The 19,951-nt window shown below is 38.1% G+C and overlaps 1 long non-coding RNA gene across 1 annotated transcript; it reads right to left on the bottom strand.

Annotated features, from left to right (window-relative positions):
- Window positions 1-160: 160 nt before the first annotated feature.
- Window positions 161-4,436, bottom strand: LOC136250963 (uncharacterized). The gene is made up of 9 exons (XR_010698856.1): window positions 4,385-4,436; window positions 2,932-3,003; window positions 2,807-2,886; window positions 2,644-2,695; window positions 993-1,054; window positions 891-944; window positions 787-839; window positions 663-730; window positions 161-249 (listed from the first exon to the last, which is right to left on the bottom strand). It is a non-coding gene; the product is annotated as an uncharacterized lncRNA (long non-coding RNA).
- Between the last annotated feature and the right edge of the window lie 15,515 nt (window positions 4,437-19,951).

Below are 19,951 nucleotides of genomic sequence, written 5' to 3'. Positions count from 1 at the left end.
TCAGTTGAGCAGCAGACGAAACAGCAGCATGCTTCTCACTGTGTTAACATCCTCTTCAGTATCAGCACAAACCACTACTTGTCACTGGTGATGACACAAGCTACATAATGAAACAGTACAGTCAACCCATACAGTGATATACACAATGTGCATACCATTTTGTCGTACATATCCATGTGGTGCCATGGAAAGAACACACAACTCTATACTGGTAGTCAAACACCATCACTGTACCTCCATCAATTTCTTCTGCAAAAATCGTAAACTTAATAGACAGGTAGGCATAAAAATACAATCTATTCAGAGGTACATTCAACTTCACTAACAACATACATGTATCGCTCTAATAGAACACCCGAACATCCAAACACCTGTGTGCCAGCTAAATCATAAGTGTTCAGATAAGTGAAGCCCATTCATTTATATACACCCTTTCGACCCATTTGCATACAGAATTTTGATAACTACTCTAATAGAACATACAAGAGTTTAATAATACCCTAATAAAATAGTCAGTCGGAGTATCAAGCATTTAAATTACTCCATAAGAATTTGGGCTATAGAAAGTAGTGTGAGCAGGGCATTGGGATCTTTTTTATTGGAACTGCATCAATGAAGACTGTTGTATGGTGTCCTCTTTCTATACATGACAGGAAACTCACTCAGTTGAGAAGCAGGCGAACCATCATAATGTTTCAGTACCACTACTCATCACTGATGATATCACAAGCTATATGATGAAACAGTGCAGTCAACCATGTACATTGATATACACACTATGCATACCATTTTGCTGTATATGTTCTAATAATCCATGTGCATGTGGTGCCATGCATCTCCTACAGAAGTTGCAATAACAGCACACAACTCATATTATAAGAAACACTAACCAAGTTCTTTGATAGTCTCAACAAACACCATCACCATACCTCGATCGATTTCTTCTGCAGTTTCACACATAAATACAATCTATATACATGATATATACTGACCTACATGCAGTGATGGACATGGTGTGTCCATACATCCACTTATCCAAGGGATAATTGGTCAGCTGAAAAAACAGACCCTTACTTTAAGCGAAGGGGCGGGCGGCGCCACACTAACATGCATATACGTGTTTAACATATTTTAATAGAACATACTGCAAGGACGAAATACTCTAATTATACAATCGTCACAAGTCCACCCTATACAGGTTTGTGACCCATTTATTTACATACAAAGCTGTGATCTCACTACAGTACACCAAAATACTCTAACAGAAAAAAGTGTGCTGAAAGTATAATACTGAAAAGACTTATAACATAGAAGATAATCACATCATTGTGGAGGTGTGACAGAATGGATCAAGAATAAATTAAGCTCTAAGATCTTGTTTTATCATACAGTCCATTATCCAAACACCTGTGTGCCAGTTAAATAATAAAATATGTGAAACCCATTCACTTATATATACAAACTTTGATCAAATATTCTAATAGAACATACAGATGGTATCAAAATACCCTAATAGAGCAGTCAGTTCCACTGTTAATGATAATTGAGGACTGTATATTAGAGTAGAGATCACGGATGAGGTTTTTAACTATATCACCCAAACCACATATACCTTCTAAAATTTTAGCTATAAAATTTTGTATTTAGCAGATTTCCTACTAACTGACTGACTTGACTTATTTACTAACCAACATCCTCATACAAATACAGTGGACCCTCGCTTATCCGGCTTTGTTGGGACCTGGGTGCGTTCGGTTAACCGAAACATCTGGATAATTGAAGCCCATACATTTATATACAGAGCACCACTGAAATACTTTAAGAAAATACTCTAATAGAACAGTCAAAACCCAGTTTGGATAATCCGAGCAGCCGGATAAGTGAAGGCTGGATAAGCGAGGGTCCACTGTAATAGCAAAGGCAAGAGGCCTGATTCCTTCATCGCTTCATCCCGAGACGTGCTTTTCATTAGCCACAGCAGCTACAATTAATACATGCACAATGGTGTCCTCCAAAGCTTTGTACCCAGTTTCTTTCTCATAGGTGACAATTTTTGCGGTACGCACATTATGGCAGCAGAGTAAAACTTACAAGACTCCATTAAGTACTGACATACTTCCTATGGCCTTTGCACAAACATTATGCAATGTGTTTGACACACTAGTAGTTAAAAACAGAGCGCAATGGATATGCCTTATGCTAATCAATAGCTGGGGTGCACGTTTTAATAAGTGAAAATTTCTGCATTTCCGTAGTAGCTGGGTTGACTGCAGAAGTACTTTTCAAAGTGTTCCCTACCAATAACGCTGTATATTTGGTTGAATACGAGATGCACTGGCTTATGAATCTACCGCTAATTAATTACTGGGGCATGCTCATAGACCATCCTTTCTAATAAGCAAACAAATAAGTACAAGCAACAATTTCAAAATTCAGCTAAGCTGAAGAACAAGAGAAAATGACAGTGCTAGCAGCCAAGATATGTTCCCTCATGCACTTGCTTGGGCATACCACTGAGCAAATGAGTCAGTGTGCAATGGAACCTCCATAATCCGAACATCGATGTGCCAACTCAGTCATAAAGTGTTTAGATAAGTAAAGCCCATCCATTTGTACACATATAATAATGTATAGTGCACATACCTTTGAGGTTTCTTTTTATGCTACAATGTTGCTGCTTGTGGAGCTCTTCAATCTGCAATGAATGGAGCTGTGATTGCACAATACACACAGCCAACACTCACACACACACACACACACACACACACACACACACACACACACACAAACACCACACATATACTACCTTCTTATCAAATTCTTTCCATGCTCTGATACCTGCTGATGAAGATGGTCTTCCTCTTTTTAAACTCCTCAACAAGCAGCCTAACATGATAAAGGCAATCACACAACAAAGGTGGTCATGGCTACCTGCTTCTTAATTTCCTCTTCTGCAGTTGTTGTAGGGGGAGGAGCTTAAAGTCATCAGTACCATTTGTTCCACTGTAATAACACAATTAATGGTCAGGAAATATCACATCACACACAAAGTTTTGATCAACTAAAATAGATCATACAAAGATCATGCACTTATGAGCCAAAATACTCTAATAGAACAGTCAGCTGAGGGTTCATAATTTCAAGGTACTTATCAATAACAGGGCTTCATTTAAGAAGGCCCTCCCCCTTCTTGGCAAACTTTCCCCCCCCCCCCTTAAATTTCAAGCAAAAAGTTTATATTTACATAGCTTGTATTACAGACATATACGTAAATACGTATACTACATATCAACTACTATTCTTCTACTTTTTGAGGGTGTAAGCACCTGAAAATGCACCAGAACCTATCTGAAAGAGTCTAAAATGCAAAAATTTCCTGAGAGGCATGCTCCCAGACCACCCTAGATGCAACGTCCTTTCGAGCATTACACCATGGGCCCCCTTAGTATCACAAACCTCCCCCCCTTGAGTCGTTTCCTAGATAAAGGATTGAATAAGTGTTCCCTGTAATCACGCTGCCACTTCAAATGTGACACAGTGATCCCGATAACAGTCTGATATCTGATAATTTCTGGATAATTAGCAAATGTCCGGCCAAAGTTGTATTTGGCAGGACATAATGTCCTCCTGAAAAGCTGAGGGTGTGTGTATTTGGAGTGTAATCAGAGAATGCCTAGTGTACTGTGATACACACCATATGCATATGTCATTCATCTCTTCCAGTAGTAGCTACAACAGTGATAGTATCGTTATCATGATTCTAATCATTAAGTACATAAATTCAGCCCATTCAACTTTTTTAAATAGAGGTTAATCCAGATTAATATGTCGATGCTAAGCTCCCATTTGGTCTCAGGTCAGCACCCAAGATTTTTAATGCAGTGGCAGATGCATTAGAATGGTGCATTGCAGCAGCAGGAGTCGAGATAGTCTATCACTACCTCGATGATTTTGCTGTCCTGGGGGTACCCGAGTCAGAGGAATGCGGCCATAACCTTGGTCTTCTGAAGTCTGTATGTAATGACTTAGGTATACCCTTGGCCCCTGAGAAGCAAGCAGGGCCTTCCACAGTAATTGAATTCCTGGGAATAGTCATTGACACTTCCTGTCAGGAACTACACCTCCCAGCTGATAAATTGGAGCGTCTGCAGAACCTTACTGTAGATCTAACAGTCAAAATCCACAATCAACTACTAGCAAAAAAAACACCTATCCTATCCTAAAAGAGAGCTAGGCTCTTTGCTAGGTGTCATGCATCATGCTTGTACAGTGATTCCGGTAGGGAAAGCCTTTGTCCGTCAACTTAGTTACATTCACCAATGTTTGGTTGTGGAAATGCTAGACTGTAGTATAAGTTGACAATTGCTACAAAATACCCACTTACAGTAGCTACAGGAAGTAGTATTGTTGGTGCGACGCAGTTCACTGTCCCATTCAACGCAGTTCACTGTCCCATTCGATGCAGTTCACTGTCCCATTCGATACAGTTCACTGTCCCATTCGATGCAGTTCACTGTCCCATTCTTGCAGCCTAGAAAACAAGATCAGCTCACCTTGCAACACAACTATGGAGACAAAAACATACTGTACTATTAACTACTGTACTTACCCATGTTTGAAGTTCACTGTGTTGTTGTAATAGGTTCTTGTGCTTTCACACCATTTTTGATTTCTGCACGACTGACTCAGCTACTCTGTCAAACTGTAACACAAAACATGGCAGTCAATATGCTAGCACGCCACATATACTGTTCACATTGATAAAAATGCTTTGACTGAACATGTGTGAGTAACAATTAAAACTCTCAAGAACACCAAAGTGTCTTGACTAGGCATTGAGCCCACAGCCTATCATTAGTACCATACACACACGCACCTGCCACTACTACAGAAATGCTGTTGAAGAGTAAATACTCTTAAGTTCATTGGTCAATGTAGTGTTAGCATCGCCTTAGAGGTATAAAGGAAACAAACAAGTTATTACTATGCTACTTAACTAAATAATATAATTATTGCGATATCAACACGCATTACAGCATTACAGTCACAATAGATGCCGAGACGCAGATCTTTACCTTTGATAAACCTTGTTCCTGTGAACTCATAAATGGCGCGCGAACAGCGCTTGTTATAATCCATCAGGAAATCCCTAAGCGACTAAAGCGAAGTCGAACCATTCCTATGAATCTACCATTTTTAAGTTAGCCCGCCTTTTAATCACGTGCTCATAGCAGTTAAGCCTCTATCCGATTAAGTGCTCCTTCATTAAAAAAACAGAAACGATAGCCTCGACGATAGCTGATTTGATGGTGGCAAGCCTCGCGTTCTGCTTGAACTGTTCTCCGTAAGCCTTTTTATGTACTTGTGGGTGTGTACGATGATCCCATCATGTCTGTGTTTAGCCGACGCTTAAGTGCAGGAAACTTGGATTCAAAGGTACACGAGCCATACAAACCTTCGTCGAAACAATAACAGATATAAGGTATGCTTGCTTGTATGGTTTATTATTTACCTATCAATGTTTTGCCCCACTACTATCGGGTGGATTCAGGATTTTCTAAAGGTGGGTCTCTGGAAGTCAAGATGCAGCTCACGACATATTCCGAAATCTTAAAAGATTTCAGATTTCTGGAGAGTTTTCTTATAATAATAAAGATTTCAAATAGCTGATTAACCCTCAGGGCGAGGATTACTGTAGTTGTTTAGTGCAAAATTGGATGGGAGCGGAGCCAACTGCTTGGTGCAAGCCAGGGGCGGCGGAGAAGGGGGCTACAGCCCCTTCCAAACATATTATGGAGGGGCTTAGCCCCCCTTAAAATACTTGTAGCTGGTACACTAAGCTTCAGTATAAAAGATCGATATACTCTAATAGAGCAGTCATTATTCAGATTGAATTCTAATAGTGCAGTCACCATGCAACAATCGAGCTATATACCAGTGGCGGATCCAGGATGGGGCATTTGGGGCAAATGCCCCCCTTCAAGAAATTGCATACAAGATCGAGATACTCTAATAGAGCAGTCAATTACTCTAATAAAGCAGTCACAATGTTCATGAGGCAGTGTAGCTTACCTATGAAGCTACAAATAGGATTTTATTTTACATAACAGACGTGATATAGTTGGTAAGGATAACTATAGCTATTATTGTTGTGACCTTTTTTTTTTTGGTCTTCAACTGGTTTTCAGCAAGTTTTTTTGGTCTTCAACTGTTTTTCAGAAAGGTGCCCCCCCTCTTTCGAAACTCTGGATCCGCCCCTGTATACTGTGACAAACTGCTAAAATCACTTTGAAATTCAATCTCAGAAGCTTTAATCTCAAAAATTATCCTGTGGGGGCATGCCCCCAGACCCCCCTAGGTTTGCATGCTAGTGTGCTTTGCACACATACCACCACAACTTCTCAGCCATGGAGCCCCCCTGAAATAAAGTCCCCTTCTCCGCCACTGGTGCAAGCTTCATACATTAAAAGTACAGTGCCATTATGTTTCCCTGGGTAAATTATACAATTAAAAACGTGTAGAGTGTTTCTCCATTACCGTGTTTAAAAGTTAGGACGATTTTTGTCAATATTTGCTGTGCGGCCCATGCATTTTGAATGGAGAGAATTTGTTTTCACTAGCAGCAGCTATCTTGAACAGAGTATCCAGGTTGAGTTGAAGTAGCTCGTACCGGTACACCCACATCACGATGACTGCTGAGTATCATCACGTGATTATAGTATAGACCAAATGGGTGAGTCCATATTAACCACAAAGAACAATTATCAGTAAAAAGTCATAGTTTTATATGGAGTACTAACCTGACGTCCTAATGGAACAATATCAGTAACTAAAATTGCCATTGTTTCTTTAGCAGCCGGTTGTTTTACTCAGAAAGAACATGCATGAGGTCTTCCAAACTGAGATTCAAACACTTTGGTACACTTAACATCATGTGTGCTCTAACCATGTGATACTGGAACATAAGTGATGGTAACTGCTCTATTAGAGTAGATCGATCTTGCATCTTAGTTCAACCTGAAGGGGAGGGGGTCTCAAGACTCCTCCCCTGGATCCACCCCTGGGGGGAGCATTCCTAACCAAATGCGACATCATTTTGAGTGGAGCATTTACAGATACCCACAATACATTAGAAAAAGGACAACTTGACTTTCTCAAGCACCATGCAGCCAGTCACTTTTATAGAAAGCTGTAGAATGCCCGATACTTAATCCACTCATTACACGAGAAAATCCTGAAATATTCCGCATTTGTTTGAATTCTCTGGTCACGGTTCGTCTCACCCCCTGCATAATCTCTCTAGTTTGGCATGGTGGCCCGTTTCCCATAGGGTTCTTTCACCTCCATTGTAACAGAAATGTCGGCTGTATTTATTAATGCTTTACAACACAAGTGCTGAAGGTCTGTAGGACACCTGGTCCTACAGCCTGCTCAAAGACTTTAGCTACTTAGACTTTAACTACTTAAGGTGTGTTTGAAAAGTTGGAGAAAGGAGAAAAAATCCATGACTGGACCTAGGTAGCCTCGAACCTGCAGCCATCCGATTTACGCTCGAACGCTTACAGGAGTCTACCAGGTGGTCAGGATGTTTTCTCCTTGTTATTTTCATGTAATTATATCCATAGGGATTCTAGAGAGTAACTCATTATCTCTAAGTACCCCAAGTAGAACCAAATGGACACTAGTTTATTTATTAATGCTTTACAGCACATTTATGAACAAGTTTGTACAGATGCTTTACACTTTTATACAGAAACTCCTGTGTCTTGTAGCCACCGCTATTCTAAACCTGGAGGCATCCCTACAAATAGTGGTTGAGCCACCAAGTTGCCGCATCAATTTTTTGGAACTAACGTAATAGTAGCTGCAATTAAATGCAGTTTATATGTGTTGCGTATGTCTGTCTGTCAATGCAATGTTTGTGGTGTCATACTAATAATAATTAAGAGTGCCACGTTTCTATTACTGACTGAAATTGTGTTTATAACTACTTCAGTGGGGCCCAAAATGTGTGTACCTTGACCTCAAAAGTGTGTGTACGGTGACTATACATGCGTATGTTAGTGACAACCATTCTTTCCCATATTTTCTTCCCAATTCTCCGTCCCCATTCCTGGCTGTGAGTTGAAGCCACATAATATCTGTGATATCACAAATGAGCTTGATCTTCATGGGCAATGATCATATAGGTTGTAAAAAGCAAAAGAAACATTCATGAACTACGACCAGTAAAAAAGATGGCAATAGACACAAAGTGGGTTGTACTCGAGAGAACAACTGATGTCAGAGCTAGGTGTTCTTGAATCTGATTGGCGACCAAACAATTCCTCAGTCGTTTATGTCACTGCCAAGAGTTTTTATTATGTGTCACGAGACCCTTGTGGTCTCAGGGTAAGACTATATACCAAAATGTATTCATGCAAGACTATTGGTGTCCACGTATACATTTTATATTTTACTATACAGTTCAAAATCAAACCTCTATAATGTACAGAAACTCTACCAGGATGTCAGCTAAATAACAGTGAAGATTTTGCTACTTTCCAATTTTATGTAAGTTGAGTGTATTTAAGTATTTCAAGATTAGTAAATATTGTGTTTTGTATAGATTATAATCCTCCAGCTAAATGAAGTACAACCACTCTTTCACCATTGCAGATCCATTGACCGAGTGTTCAATTTCAGAAGAAAAAAACACGTAACTTTATTCGAGAGTGTACATATAATTATATTGTACTATAGTTGTCATTTTTAATATATAGATGCATTGGAATTTTATATATACTGCATTAATATAGGAACATGCATGTTGCACATGCTTGTAACAGGCATGTAACGATTACTCATCGATGGTTAGCTTTTAGCATGAAATGCATGCATGCAACTAATGAAGATGCTTGTGACAACCTTGTCCCAAGTCAGAGAGTGTCACAATAGTGGGTGTCTGCACAACCTTGTGTCTAGACTGTTGCAAGGTTGCCACAATGTTGTGAAATGCTTGTCACAATCTTGCTGCAAGCATTCTACAGCCTTGTTGCAATTATGTGACATGGTTGTTGACAACTTTGTCACAATCTTGCATTACAACTGCTTCACATTGTTGTGACAGATATGGTACAACTTAGTAATTTCTATATATATGGGGTATGTAAATAATTATGGTAAAGAAATATTTCAATAACACAGAAACAGGATAGCTCAGTGTATTGGAATAGGTGTGATCAAATATCCAGAAAAATACATTGTCTAAATAAAACATTTCCTACAGAAAAATCATCCTTAGAGAGAATTATTAAGGTTCTACACTACATTGTCCAACATGTTCAATAGATGGTTTAATCTGGTTTTAGTCTTTGGCACAGTGACATTTAGGAAAATAGCTTCCAGAAACTGGTAGAAATTTCTGGTCCCTGTGGCATACTCAATATTGAAGACATAGTAAGCCGCAAACAGCACAATTGGCAGCTCTTCAACTTTTATCCTCAACATCACGATATTCTCAATGACAAGGTATCCATCTTTTGGGTTGCTGGCAGAGCCCCTTATAAGAACTAATGGTTGAGGGTACTCCAGTGCCTTTGCTTCAGTAGTCACATCACAAAATTCCTATACAAATGCATAGAATGGGGAAGTTTATAATATTTTTTTTCTTACATTGGTGAATATCACTATCTTGGTGGAATTTGTAGCGGTAGCTGTACGTGCATCAGGGAGGAGATTCACTAGCATCATTGTCGCATACACTGCTTTGCATTCTAAAAACATAATATTTATTATGAAAAACAAGCGCATACACACAAAAGGCATACCTTCAGAAGTACAAGTGCTACAATCATCACAGAGTTCCTGTAGGTTACTGGTACGTTCATTTTGCGCCACCTCATATATTTTGGGAGTTGTTTCCCTCCATATCTCCTTAATCTTTTGTATCATCTCTTTTTCAAACAAGCGATCAAATTTTTTGAAAATCTAAAGTGTATTATAATATTTATCTTTATGCACATTGTATACTTACCTGCTTGATGTTTTTGAGAGGAGGATAAACTTTTAGCACTTCTGCAATTCGCTTTGGTTTCTCCAATATTTCGTGACGCCTCAAAGGATAGGTCACATCCATCAAAGTGGCGACGACATGCTTGTCTGGTGATTGCCTTTTCCCCTCCAGTTGCAGCCTTTTCAGGTGTCTTGTGTAAGAAGCATCATCCTCACTCTTTGGTAGCACAGGTGGCACAGGAAACCTTGGTAGACATGGTGAGATTTTTGGTTTTTTCGCTGCAGGTATTAGTGATTCTTGATGAGCTTTAGATTTTATGCTTCTTGGCTTGGAGTTTCGAATGTTTTTCATTTTATCTCTCATAGCCTCCACCAAGTAACCCTTGTGTATAAAAAGGTTATTATTTATTTACTATATGATCACATTGCCTTACATGTCCAGATCCAGATTTAGCCTTTAAGAATGGGTATTTCTTTACAATTTGTTCTGCAACATGATCATATTCTGGTGTTGTGGGCAATGACTTGTATGTAAATATTGCAGAGCACACACTAGCCATAAACTTTGCCCTTGCATGCTTTCCCACTCAATCTATTGTGACTCAATTCCTCCATCACATCCTTGGGATAGTTTATGGGAAGCTCGAATGGGATTGGTAATGGTTCTTCTTTTTTTTCAATCTTTAGATGAGCAAACATTGGCTTCGGCTGCACATGCATAATAAGTTACATCAATATCTCTTTGTAGACTTTTATAGCTATACCTTTGTGCCAACAGATGCTTTGGTGGTTGTTGCAGATGTAGTAGCTATTGACTCGTCAGGCTAAGTACATGCAACAGCTAAAACAGATATTTGATGCATACACTGTATACCTTAGTGTCTGAATTTTCAGCTTCGGAATCTGAATCAGTGTATTCATGTTCAGCTTCGCTAGTGCTGGACATGTATGGTTGTTCTAACGTCCACGACTGGGAGCTGTCATCATATGGGACTTGTGAGCACTCAATTGATGATGGACTGTCATTAGACTATATAATGACACCATATTTCATGCATGGTGTAATATTATGGTAAGCATTATGGACTCACATCGTTCAGCCTGTCTCTTAATGTAACTATCTTTCTCCTTGCTCCTATTGGCTTGATAGCTTCTCTTATATCATCATCAGTCAATTGTTTAAGAGATTTTACACTGTCAACTTCGTTATCTGTTAAAAGAAGGTTAAAGGTTGTGCATGGCTATAGCTACATATCTGACCTTCAAGTGTGTGAATAGTCACTGCACTGACACCTTCGCTTTGTAGCCAGGTTACAAAATCTTCTTTATTGCTCCATTTTTCTCTTAAGTCTACTGCCATCATAAAGCTATAGGTATAGCTAATCTACTTCTTTCGAGCTGGTTGCAGCGGTTTAGTTCGAGTTGTCTCTGAAGTCTACAAACTAAACTTAAGCTTTGCAGACAGCAGCTTTTATAGGTGCACAAAACAAAGTCTTTAATGTACACTTTCGGGGTGTGCATACGCATGAGCACAGAGTTTTTGCTTCCGTTCGAACACTTGGCGTATTGCGAATCCGCTTATTATTGCTTTTGCATCACTCATAATAAACGGAAACGCATGCGCAATAAGCAAAAAAAATAATCTGTAGCTTGCTGTGTGGATATGTGCGTGTAGATCAGTCGGTATACTACCCGTGATACAGCATGTATGAGTGCCAAATTTGTAAACAGTACACAAGAAACTCGTTAAAAGAAATAATTCGTCACATTAGAGAAGTCCACAGGAGCTTTTCCACTCCAGTGAGCTGTGGAGTGGACGATTGTCCCTCAACCGCAAGCTCCTATGAAAGCTTACGCCAGCATCTTTACAAAAGGCACAGGAGTGCATTAATACCGGAAGCTAGACCAGAAGTTAATACTGAAGTGGGACTCGAAGTTACTTTTCCCAGTACTGAAGAAGCACTAGTGCTTCCCCAGGGCTCCGAGTCATCATCGCCGGATGCTCATCACATAGTTGCTGAGCCAACCTGCAGATCAAGCTCTTGCAAATTGGAAGCTGCGAAATACATTTTAAGAGTTAGAGACGGAAAAGGGTTGACTCAAGTTGTCACCGATGGGATTATGCGTGACGTTGATACATTAATTAATTGTGCCACTGACAGTTTGGAAAGGAGGCTTACTGCCAAGCTAGCGGAAATGCCGCAACTGTCAAGCAGTGAGATAGCTAGTATACAAGGGATATTTTCTCCTGTAAGAAGTATTTTTGATGGACTAGACACCGTTTGCAAACAAGAAGCATTCTTTGCAGAAAATTTCAATTATGTGGTATGCCTGTATAGCTACATGCATGCATATGATGCCAGTGGTTGAATTTTGGAAAATAATAATTAGCTATGGGAGCATAATAGATTAACCTAATTAGCTCTAAAAGACAAGTTGCAATAAATTAATTAAATGTTTACCTGTATTTGCAGTTACAATCAAGTGAAGATACTTTTATTAGAAAAGTTTTAGAAATATCTATAAGAATGGTTTCTGCCAGCAAGCACCATGGTAACCTATTGTTTCGTGTGCGCCCTAAGGGTTAATTTCCAAAATTCAGTCACATACATATATATGTAAATGTTTATGTGCTCGTGCACTATGAATATTCACACTTGCTCACGCTCCGCACACATGCGGCTGCCCCGTGCGTTGGCCTGTGCTGTGCTAGACTAGTGTACCACTGCATGCAGTCAAGGCTTCATGGAATGATCATGATTCAAGTGGCCACTCTGCATGCAAGAAACAAGGGGTATATATAGTCACTACTAATATGTACTTCGGTAGAAGCATTTGTGACCAGCATGCAGGATAAAATAGAAAATATGCCTTGATCGCTTGATCTCGCCGGAAACTGGTTTTGATTCTTGACTATTATGTATACATATTTTTGGAACATAATTATCTTGTGGGGGTAGCTGAATCAAAGCTGTTTGGGACGTCTTATTGGGTTGTTTCAGCTCTTAATTGCTTGATTTGATTTTGATCCAGGTTGCAAGTGGTTCTACAGGACTATTAGTTGTGCCTAGCCCTTGAACAAACCGATATGGCTATCTATGTATAGTTGTATGTATATAGTGCTCGTTATAGAGTATACACTGTAAAAAATGATGTGTGCTTTGCACACAAAAAGTGTGCCCTGTGACACCACTTGGTGTGCAAACGGTGTCACAGGGCACACTTTTGGTGTGCAAAGCACACTTTATTTTTTACAGTGTAACCTCTGTGCAAAACTAATGCACACATGCCCATAGGGATTAACCATGTGCAGGATCCAACTAAAATACAAATGTGTAGCTGGCATGCTGCTATGCATGTGCATGGATTTCAGCTATGCCTATCTGTGATAAGGTTCATTACGACATGCAACAGCATACAGTTATTAGGCTATAAAACATATAGCCACTAGCTTGTTGTATAATTCAAGAGTCTTCATGCATACGTAAATAGGAACTTGTGTATATTCTTTTTTTTTCAATACAGGAACCACGACCAATAGTGTTAGGCAGAGAATTTGTGCTTACCCCCAGAGGAGCTATCAAAAATGAAGCACAATGCTTTTATTATATACCAATTTTGAGCTCCTTACAAGCTCTTTTATATTGTGAAGACATCAGCAAACAGGTAGCTATAAATATTCATGCATGAAAGCATTGTGAGTAAACGAATTCTGTAATTCAATACTTGGTGCAATAACTTCATTGCAGGTGCTTATGAGTCATCAAAGTTCCTCTGGAAAAATACATGACTATTGTGATGGTGTACAGTTCAAGACTCACCCTTTATTTGCCACATGCCCAAATGCATTACAGATCATCCTGTATTATGATGATTTGGAGGTCTGTAATGCATTGGGAACAAAAGCAAAAATTCACAAACTCAGTAAGTCATTATGCATTATCAGTACCATGTACACGTGTGCATATAATTCATCATGCAGTGGTGTACCTGAAAATCATAGTGCTTGTACTTGCATGCTTTTAATCAGTATACGATTTTCCAGGTATATATGAAGATTTACATGCATTCATGCTTGTATACAATGCATTTATACGTACATACACAACACTATGCCTATGCATGTACATTATTGTATGTTGCTGCCATTATAGGTATATTTTACTGCATGCTGGGAAACATTGATCCAAAGTATAGATCCAATCTTCATGTTATCCAGTTACTTTGTGTGGTTACTACACCGCTGTTGAAAAAGTACGGAATTAACCAAATATTGGAGCCTTTAATGACAGATATTAAAGAATTGGAAAGTGTAAGTGCTCATGTGATACACAAACTCATTTTGTTTATGTTGCATTTGAATTACATATATAGGATGTTGGTGTACCTTTCAAAGTAAACAGAGAAACGGTCTACATGAGAGGAACTATTACACTAGCATGTGGTGATAACCCAGCTGCAAATATGATGGGTGGTTATAAATCACTTACATCCTCGTTTAGAAAATGCAGAACATGTATGGCCACTGATATCCAGACAAAAGTATAGCTATATTATACGTACTGTACGTACATGCAGATGCCAGCATACCTTCTATCTATAGCTATATTATTTTCAACACATATACATGCATGGACAGCTACGTACAATTGAGATTGGAATTTTATACCATGTCATTAGCTAAGATCACTATTTGATGGAATCATGAATGATTTTCATCAGAAAACTCCAAATATGACATGTATATTGCTACGGGTCATTGCATGCCATTATCCATTATGGGTCATTACAATTATCTACTTAAATTAAAGAACAATTAATGTTTAGGTGTCTGTGTAGTACCAGCTAATAAAGCTAGATACATTTATAGCTCATTGTATAGAATTCCAGGAATTTTAACTAGTGTAGCAGGGTTTGCAGCATTATAGCTATAATAGCTACTTTATACCGATGTTTCAAGTGCGAGAGCTGCTTTAGATATAAAGGTTGGCATTGTAAACTATGCATGTGCAATTGCAGGCTATATACAATGCCAAATAATGTTAAAACTTAATATAACGGTAAAATTTGTGTGGTAGTAAAAATACATGGGGTGATGAAATACATGCATGACTTCACCAAATAGTGCATGCCCTAATGGCACTGACCTACATTATAGCTATACATGCATGCACAAGTTTATTGTGTTAACTCCATCACCGCAATATTAGAGACTCTCATGATTATATACAAAATATAAGGAATCTGGATGGAACTGCATTACACCAGACATATAAGTTGATGAAATACATTTTATGAAGTCGTGTTATACATTTTGTGAATGAATGCATGGACACAAATATGTTTATATACATTTTATGGATGTCGTGTTTCCTTTTACAGTTTTGTGAAAGTGACTTTGTTCTAAGATCTAGAGTTACACATACTAGTCATTGTGCTCATCTTGAAGGACCACTTCATGATCATTTTGCTACAACCTATGGGGTCTCTTATAAATCAGTGTTGAACGAATCAAAATTCTTTCATGTTGTAGATGGCATGATTCCAGATATCATGCATGATGTTCTGGAGGGATCACTCCAGTTGCATATTAAATGGTTGTTGAAGCACTGTATTATACGTATGAAATACTTTTCAATAAATATCTTAAATGAGAGAATTCGCTCATTCAATTTTGGTGCAGCTGAGGGATCAAACAGACCCACTTGTATTGCTCCAGATGTTCTCATGTCATCAAAGCTTTCTGTAAAGCAGTCATGTAAGTTGCAACTGAACTTGTATACCTAAAATGCAGGCAAGCATGTGTTATACCATATATAATATATGCATGATGCTCAAGCTATAATGTGTCCTACATCTATTTTCTCAACACAGCCTCACAAGCATGGTGTCTGGGACGATTTTTGCCACTACTTTTAGGGGATTTGATTCCTGAATGTGATGAACACTGGAGTGCGTATCTACTGTTTTTAAAAATAATGGAATACACATTTGCGCCAGTGTTAACACTGGATAAGCTTGATTATCTTCAAACTTTAATTCAAGATTTCCTAATTGAGTTTGTTTGTCTATACCCTGATAGACCCTTGACACCGAAACTTCATTTTCATTTACACATCGTTTCTTGGGTGAAGAGGTTGGTGACTAAATGATGTAGAAATCCTTAACTGCATGCTTTAGTTATGAGTTAGCATATATATCATGATATAATTTTGCGTGGGAGGATCAAAGTGAAAAAGTGTACTTTAAGCGCCATAAAATGCTTGGTATTCTATATTGAGTAGTTATAGAACACTTTTGTGTCTATATTGGGTTGCTATACAGGTAGAACACTTCTGGCACACTACTGTGTGCCATGCAGGCTGATAGCCTATTAAGAGTAGTCAACCATGCCAACTAGGCAAATAGCTAGCCCACAATACTGGCTGGATGACCAATACAAAAATTTTGTATTTAGTTTTTTTTATCTGGCCGGCTTTTGCTTGACTCTTACACAAACAACTTACACATCACTTGAATTGCATTTATTCAAAGAATCTAATGAATCTAGTTTCGTAATTGTCGAACAAAGCACGTGAAAGTCATGATGTTTTGTTTAGAAGGCAGTGTAGTAAAACGGAAATAATCAATGCGGAATCCAGAAAATTTGACAAACGTTTTGATATGACCAGATAAAACACTGCCTTTGCTTGTACTATATAGTAAATATAGAACTCAAAGAGTGGTCTCAAGATGAAACATAGCACTCGGTGCCTTGTGCTATATTTGTCTCTCGCCCACTCTTTTTGTTCTATAATTCCCATATGGTATGTGCGGCAGTGCTTTATCTAGTACATATAGGCCTTGACTACACAAATTGATGCATGGTAAAAGATCTTCAAATGCAACCTTTATGCTTATCAGCTATATAGCTTGCATTTACCTTGCCAGGCTTTTGTGTAATATGCAGTTGCATGCACATTATAATTACATTATATAGGTGTGGTCCACTGATCAAGAACTGGTGTATGAGATATGAAGGAAAACATAAATACTTTAAAAAAATGGCTCAGACTATTGGCAACTTTAAAAACATTGCCAAAACAGTTGCTGTTCGTCATCAACGCTACATGTGCTACAAGCTTACATGCTGCCTTCAGTTTTTGGGTGTTCCTAACACATATGGAGCAGGTAATAGTTACCCTGCATGCTATTTACATTATGCTAGCTTAACTATAAATTTTTATACAGCTAGGAGTATTACAGTAGATCAACTAGAATATTCTGCTCCACTGCTATTGGTCTCTGATGTTGATGTAAACTCAACAGTATACAGGTTTGTGCTCAATAAACTGTCATAATATTATCTTAGCTTAATTGTGACATTTATACTTATATAGTGTTTCCTATGCTAATATCAATGGAACAAAGTACTCTAAAGGGTGTATCCTCTTATGTAATATTCATAATGATGAGCCTCTATTTGGGAAGCTAACAGATTTGATTGTTTCAAGAGGTGTCTGTTGGTTTGTCATGAAGACATGTCTACCTCAATGATTCAACCAGCACTACAATGCGTATGAAGTAGAATTGATAAATGAATACATAATATTAAAGCAGGAAAACTTAATTGATTCTCATCCTTTATCCTTAAGTAAATCATTTGATACTGCAATATCTTCAAATTTTGTGACATTAAAATACCATGTATTTTAGTCTAGTATTTACAACTATGATTAATGTATAGCTGTCCAATTTATGTTTACCGAATTGAAGTACTGAAGTATCAACAAACTGAAAAGCAGGAAAGGATATTGCTGCATGGGGAGCACACTGAAATTGCGTGTCCTGCCTTGGTTCCTTATGTAACAAACACATTTAACCCACATTTTGTTGACTATCATCCCTTGACCAACAGCTTTTCTGCAAGAAATTATTTAAGCAATGTAACTTATAATCAAGCCTTGAGAGCATGAACACTGAAGCTTAACTTCACTCAACTGCATCCATATCCTATAGGTTATAACTGGAAGTCAAGTGATATGGCTGCATATGGTGCCTTTAAAACTTTTACCAATCAACACTGTTTGCTTCCAAGAACAGTGACTTATACATTTGTCAGGTGATGTACATACATGCATGCATGCAGTCACTTAGAAGGAGTAACATCAATATATATAAGTAGCTAGGGGTGATCTACAAATGAGCTGAAAAGGTGTATCATTTGGCTGGCCATTGTATGGTGAGGTAATTGAAATGCCAAGCTATCAAACAGACATACAACTTACAGTGCATGTGATTTTTCAATCATGACATTTGACCACATGAATGTTAGCTACTTTATACGGTGGAAAGCCCTATGGATAACTGGTACCTGAATCTGAGAAGGTGCAGATCTGTAAGGGCATCTATATAGTGGAAAGTATGGACCCATCATTTACTGGAATATCATTTTAGATATCAGGACCATCAGAACCAAAACTATTTATTAGCATATAATTATACAGAGTAAGGCATAAATCATGCTCATGACAGTTGGTGATGATAAATCATGCTCAGTAATGACAAGTAGATATGAATACTGTTTCCACATGAGCATGATAAATCATGCTCATAATAGTAATGGTAAACATTGCAGTCTGATAGCCACAAGTGTATTCAAGTAAAATTACTTAACAACCAAAGCTGGATAATCCCAAAGCTTATTGGCGTCAGGTTCATCAAGTTTAATAATCATAGCTAGAAGCTGCAGTCTTTTGTCAGCAAACATAACTAAACTGACAACTGAAGAAAATGTAAAGCATACATGCATATACATGTACATATACAGATGTATGCTCTCTTCTAAATGTGGTCCTTCCATGCATACAACCACACAACACACAAGTATTTATGTCAGGTGATGTATGTACATGCATGCAGTCACTCAGAAGGAGTAACATCAATATATAGGTAGCTAGGGATGATCTACAAATGAGCAATACAAACACCACACAAACAAACACCACACACACATACACACACCCTAGTACAATACTGAATTGCCAAACACATCTTGTATCTTGTTGAATGGCGACACCAAACCGGTAAGTCTATTAACAGACTTTTCGTCCCTAATATTTAATGTGGGGAGACTCATCAGCCGGTAACCACAATGACACCTGAAATGAAAAAAAAAGTTATAAAAAAGGAGAATACAACATGGAAGCGTCTACTTCTTTGAGTAAGGCATAAATCATGCTCATGACAGTTGATGATGATAAATCATGCTCAGTAATGACAAGTAGATATGAATACTGTTTCCACATGAGCATGATAAATCAAGTAAAATTACTTAACAACCAAAGCTGGATAATCCCAAAGCTTATTGGCATCAGGTTCATCAAGTTTAATAATCATAGCTAGAAGCTGCAGTCTTTTGTCAGCAAACATAACAAGTATGTACATCAAGTGATGTACGGACATGCAAGCAGTCACTCAGACAGAGTAACATCAATATATAAGTAGCTAGGGGTAATCTACAAATGAACTCGAAATTAAAAGTGTATCATTTGGCTGGCCATTGCATGGTGAGGTAATTGAAACACTATCAGAAGCCAAACTATCAAACAGATATTTTCTTCATACAACTTACAGTGTGATTTTTCAATATGACATTTGACCACATGAATGTTAGCTACTTTATACGGTGGAAAGCCCTATGGATAACTGGTACATGAATCTGAGAAGGTTCAGATCTGTAAGGGCATCTATATAGTGGAAAGTATGGACCTATCATTTACTGGAATATCATTTTAGATATCAGGACCACAGAATCAAAACTATTTAAGCATATAATTATACAGAGTAAGGCATAAATCATGCTTATGACAGTTGATGATGATAAATCATGCTCAGTAATGACAAGTAGATATGAATACTGTTTCCACATGAGCATGATAAATCATGCTTACAGTAATGGTAAACATTGTACTTAACA

The sequence above is a fragment of the Dysidea avara genome, chromosome 1 (genome assembly GCF_963678975.1).
Source record: "Dysidea avara chromosome 1, odDysAvar1.4, whole genome shotgun sequence".
NCBI classification, from domain to species: Eukaryota; Metazoa; Porifera; class Demospongiae; order Dictyoceratida; family Dysideidae; genus Dysidea; species Dysidea avara.
This window is presented reverse-complemented; position numbering and strand designations above follow the sequence as displayed.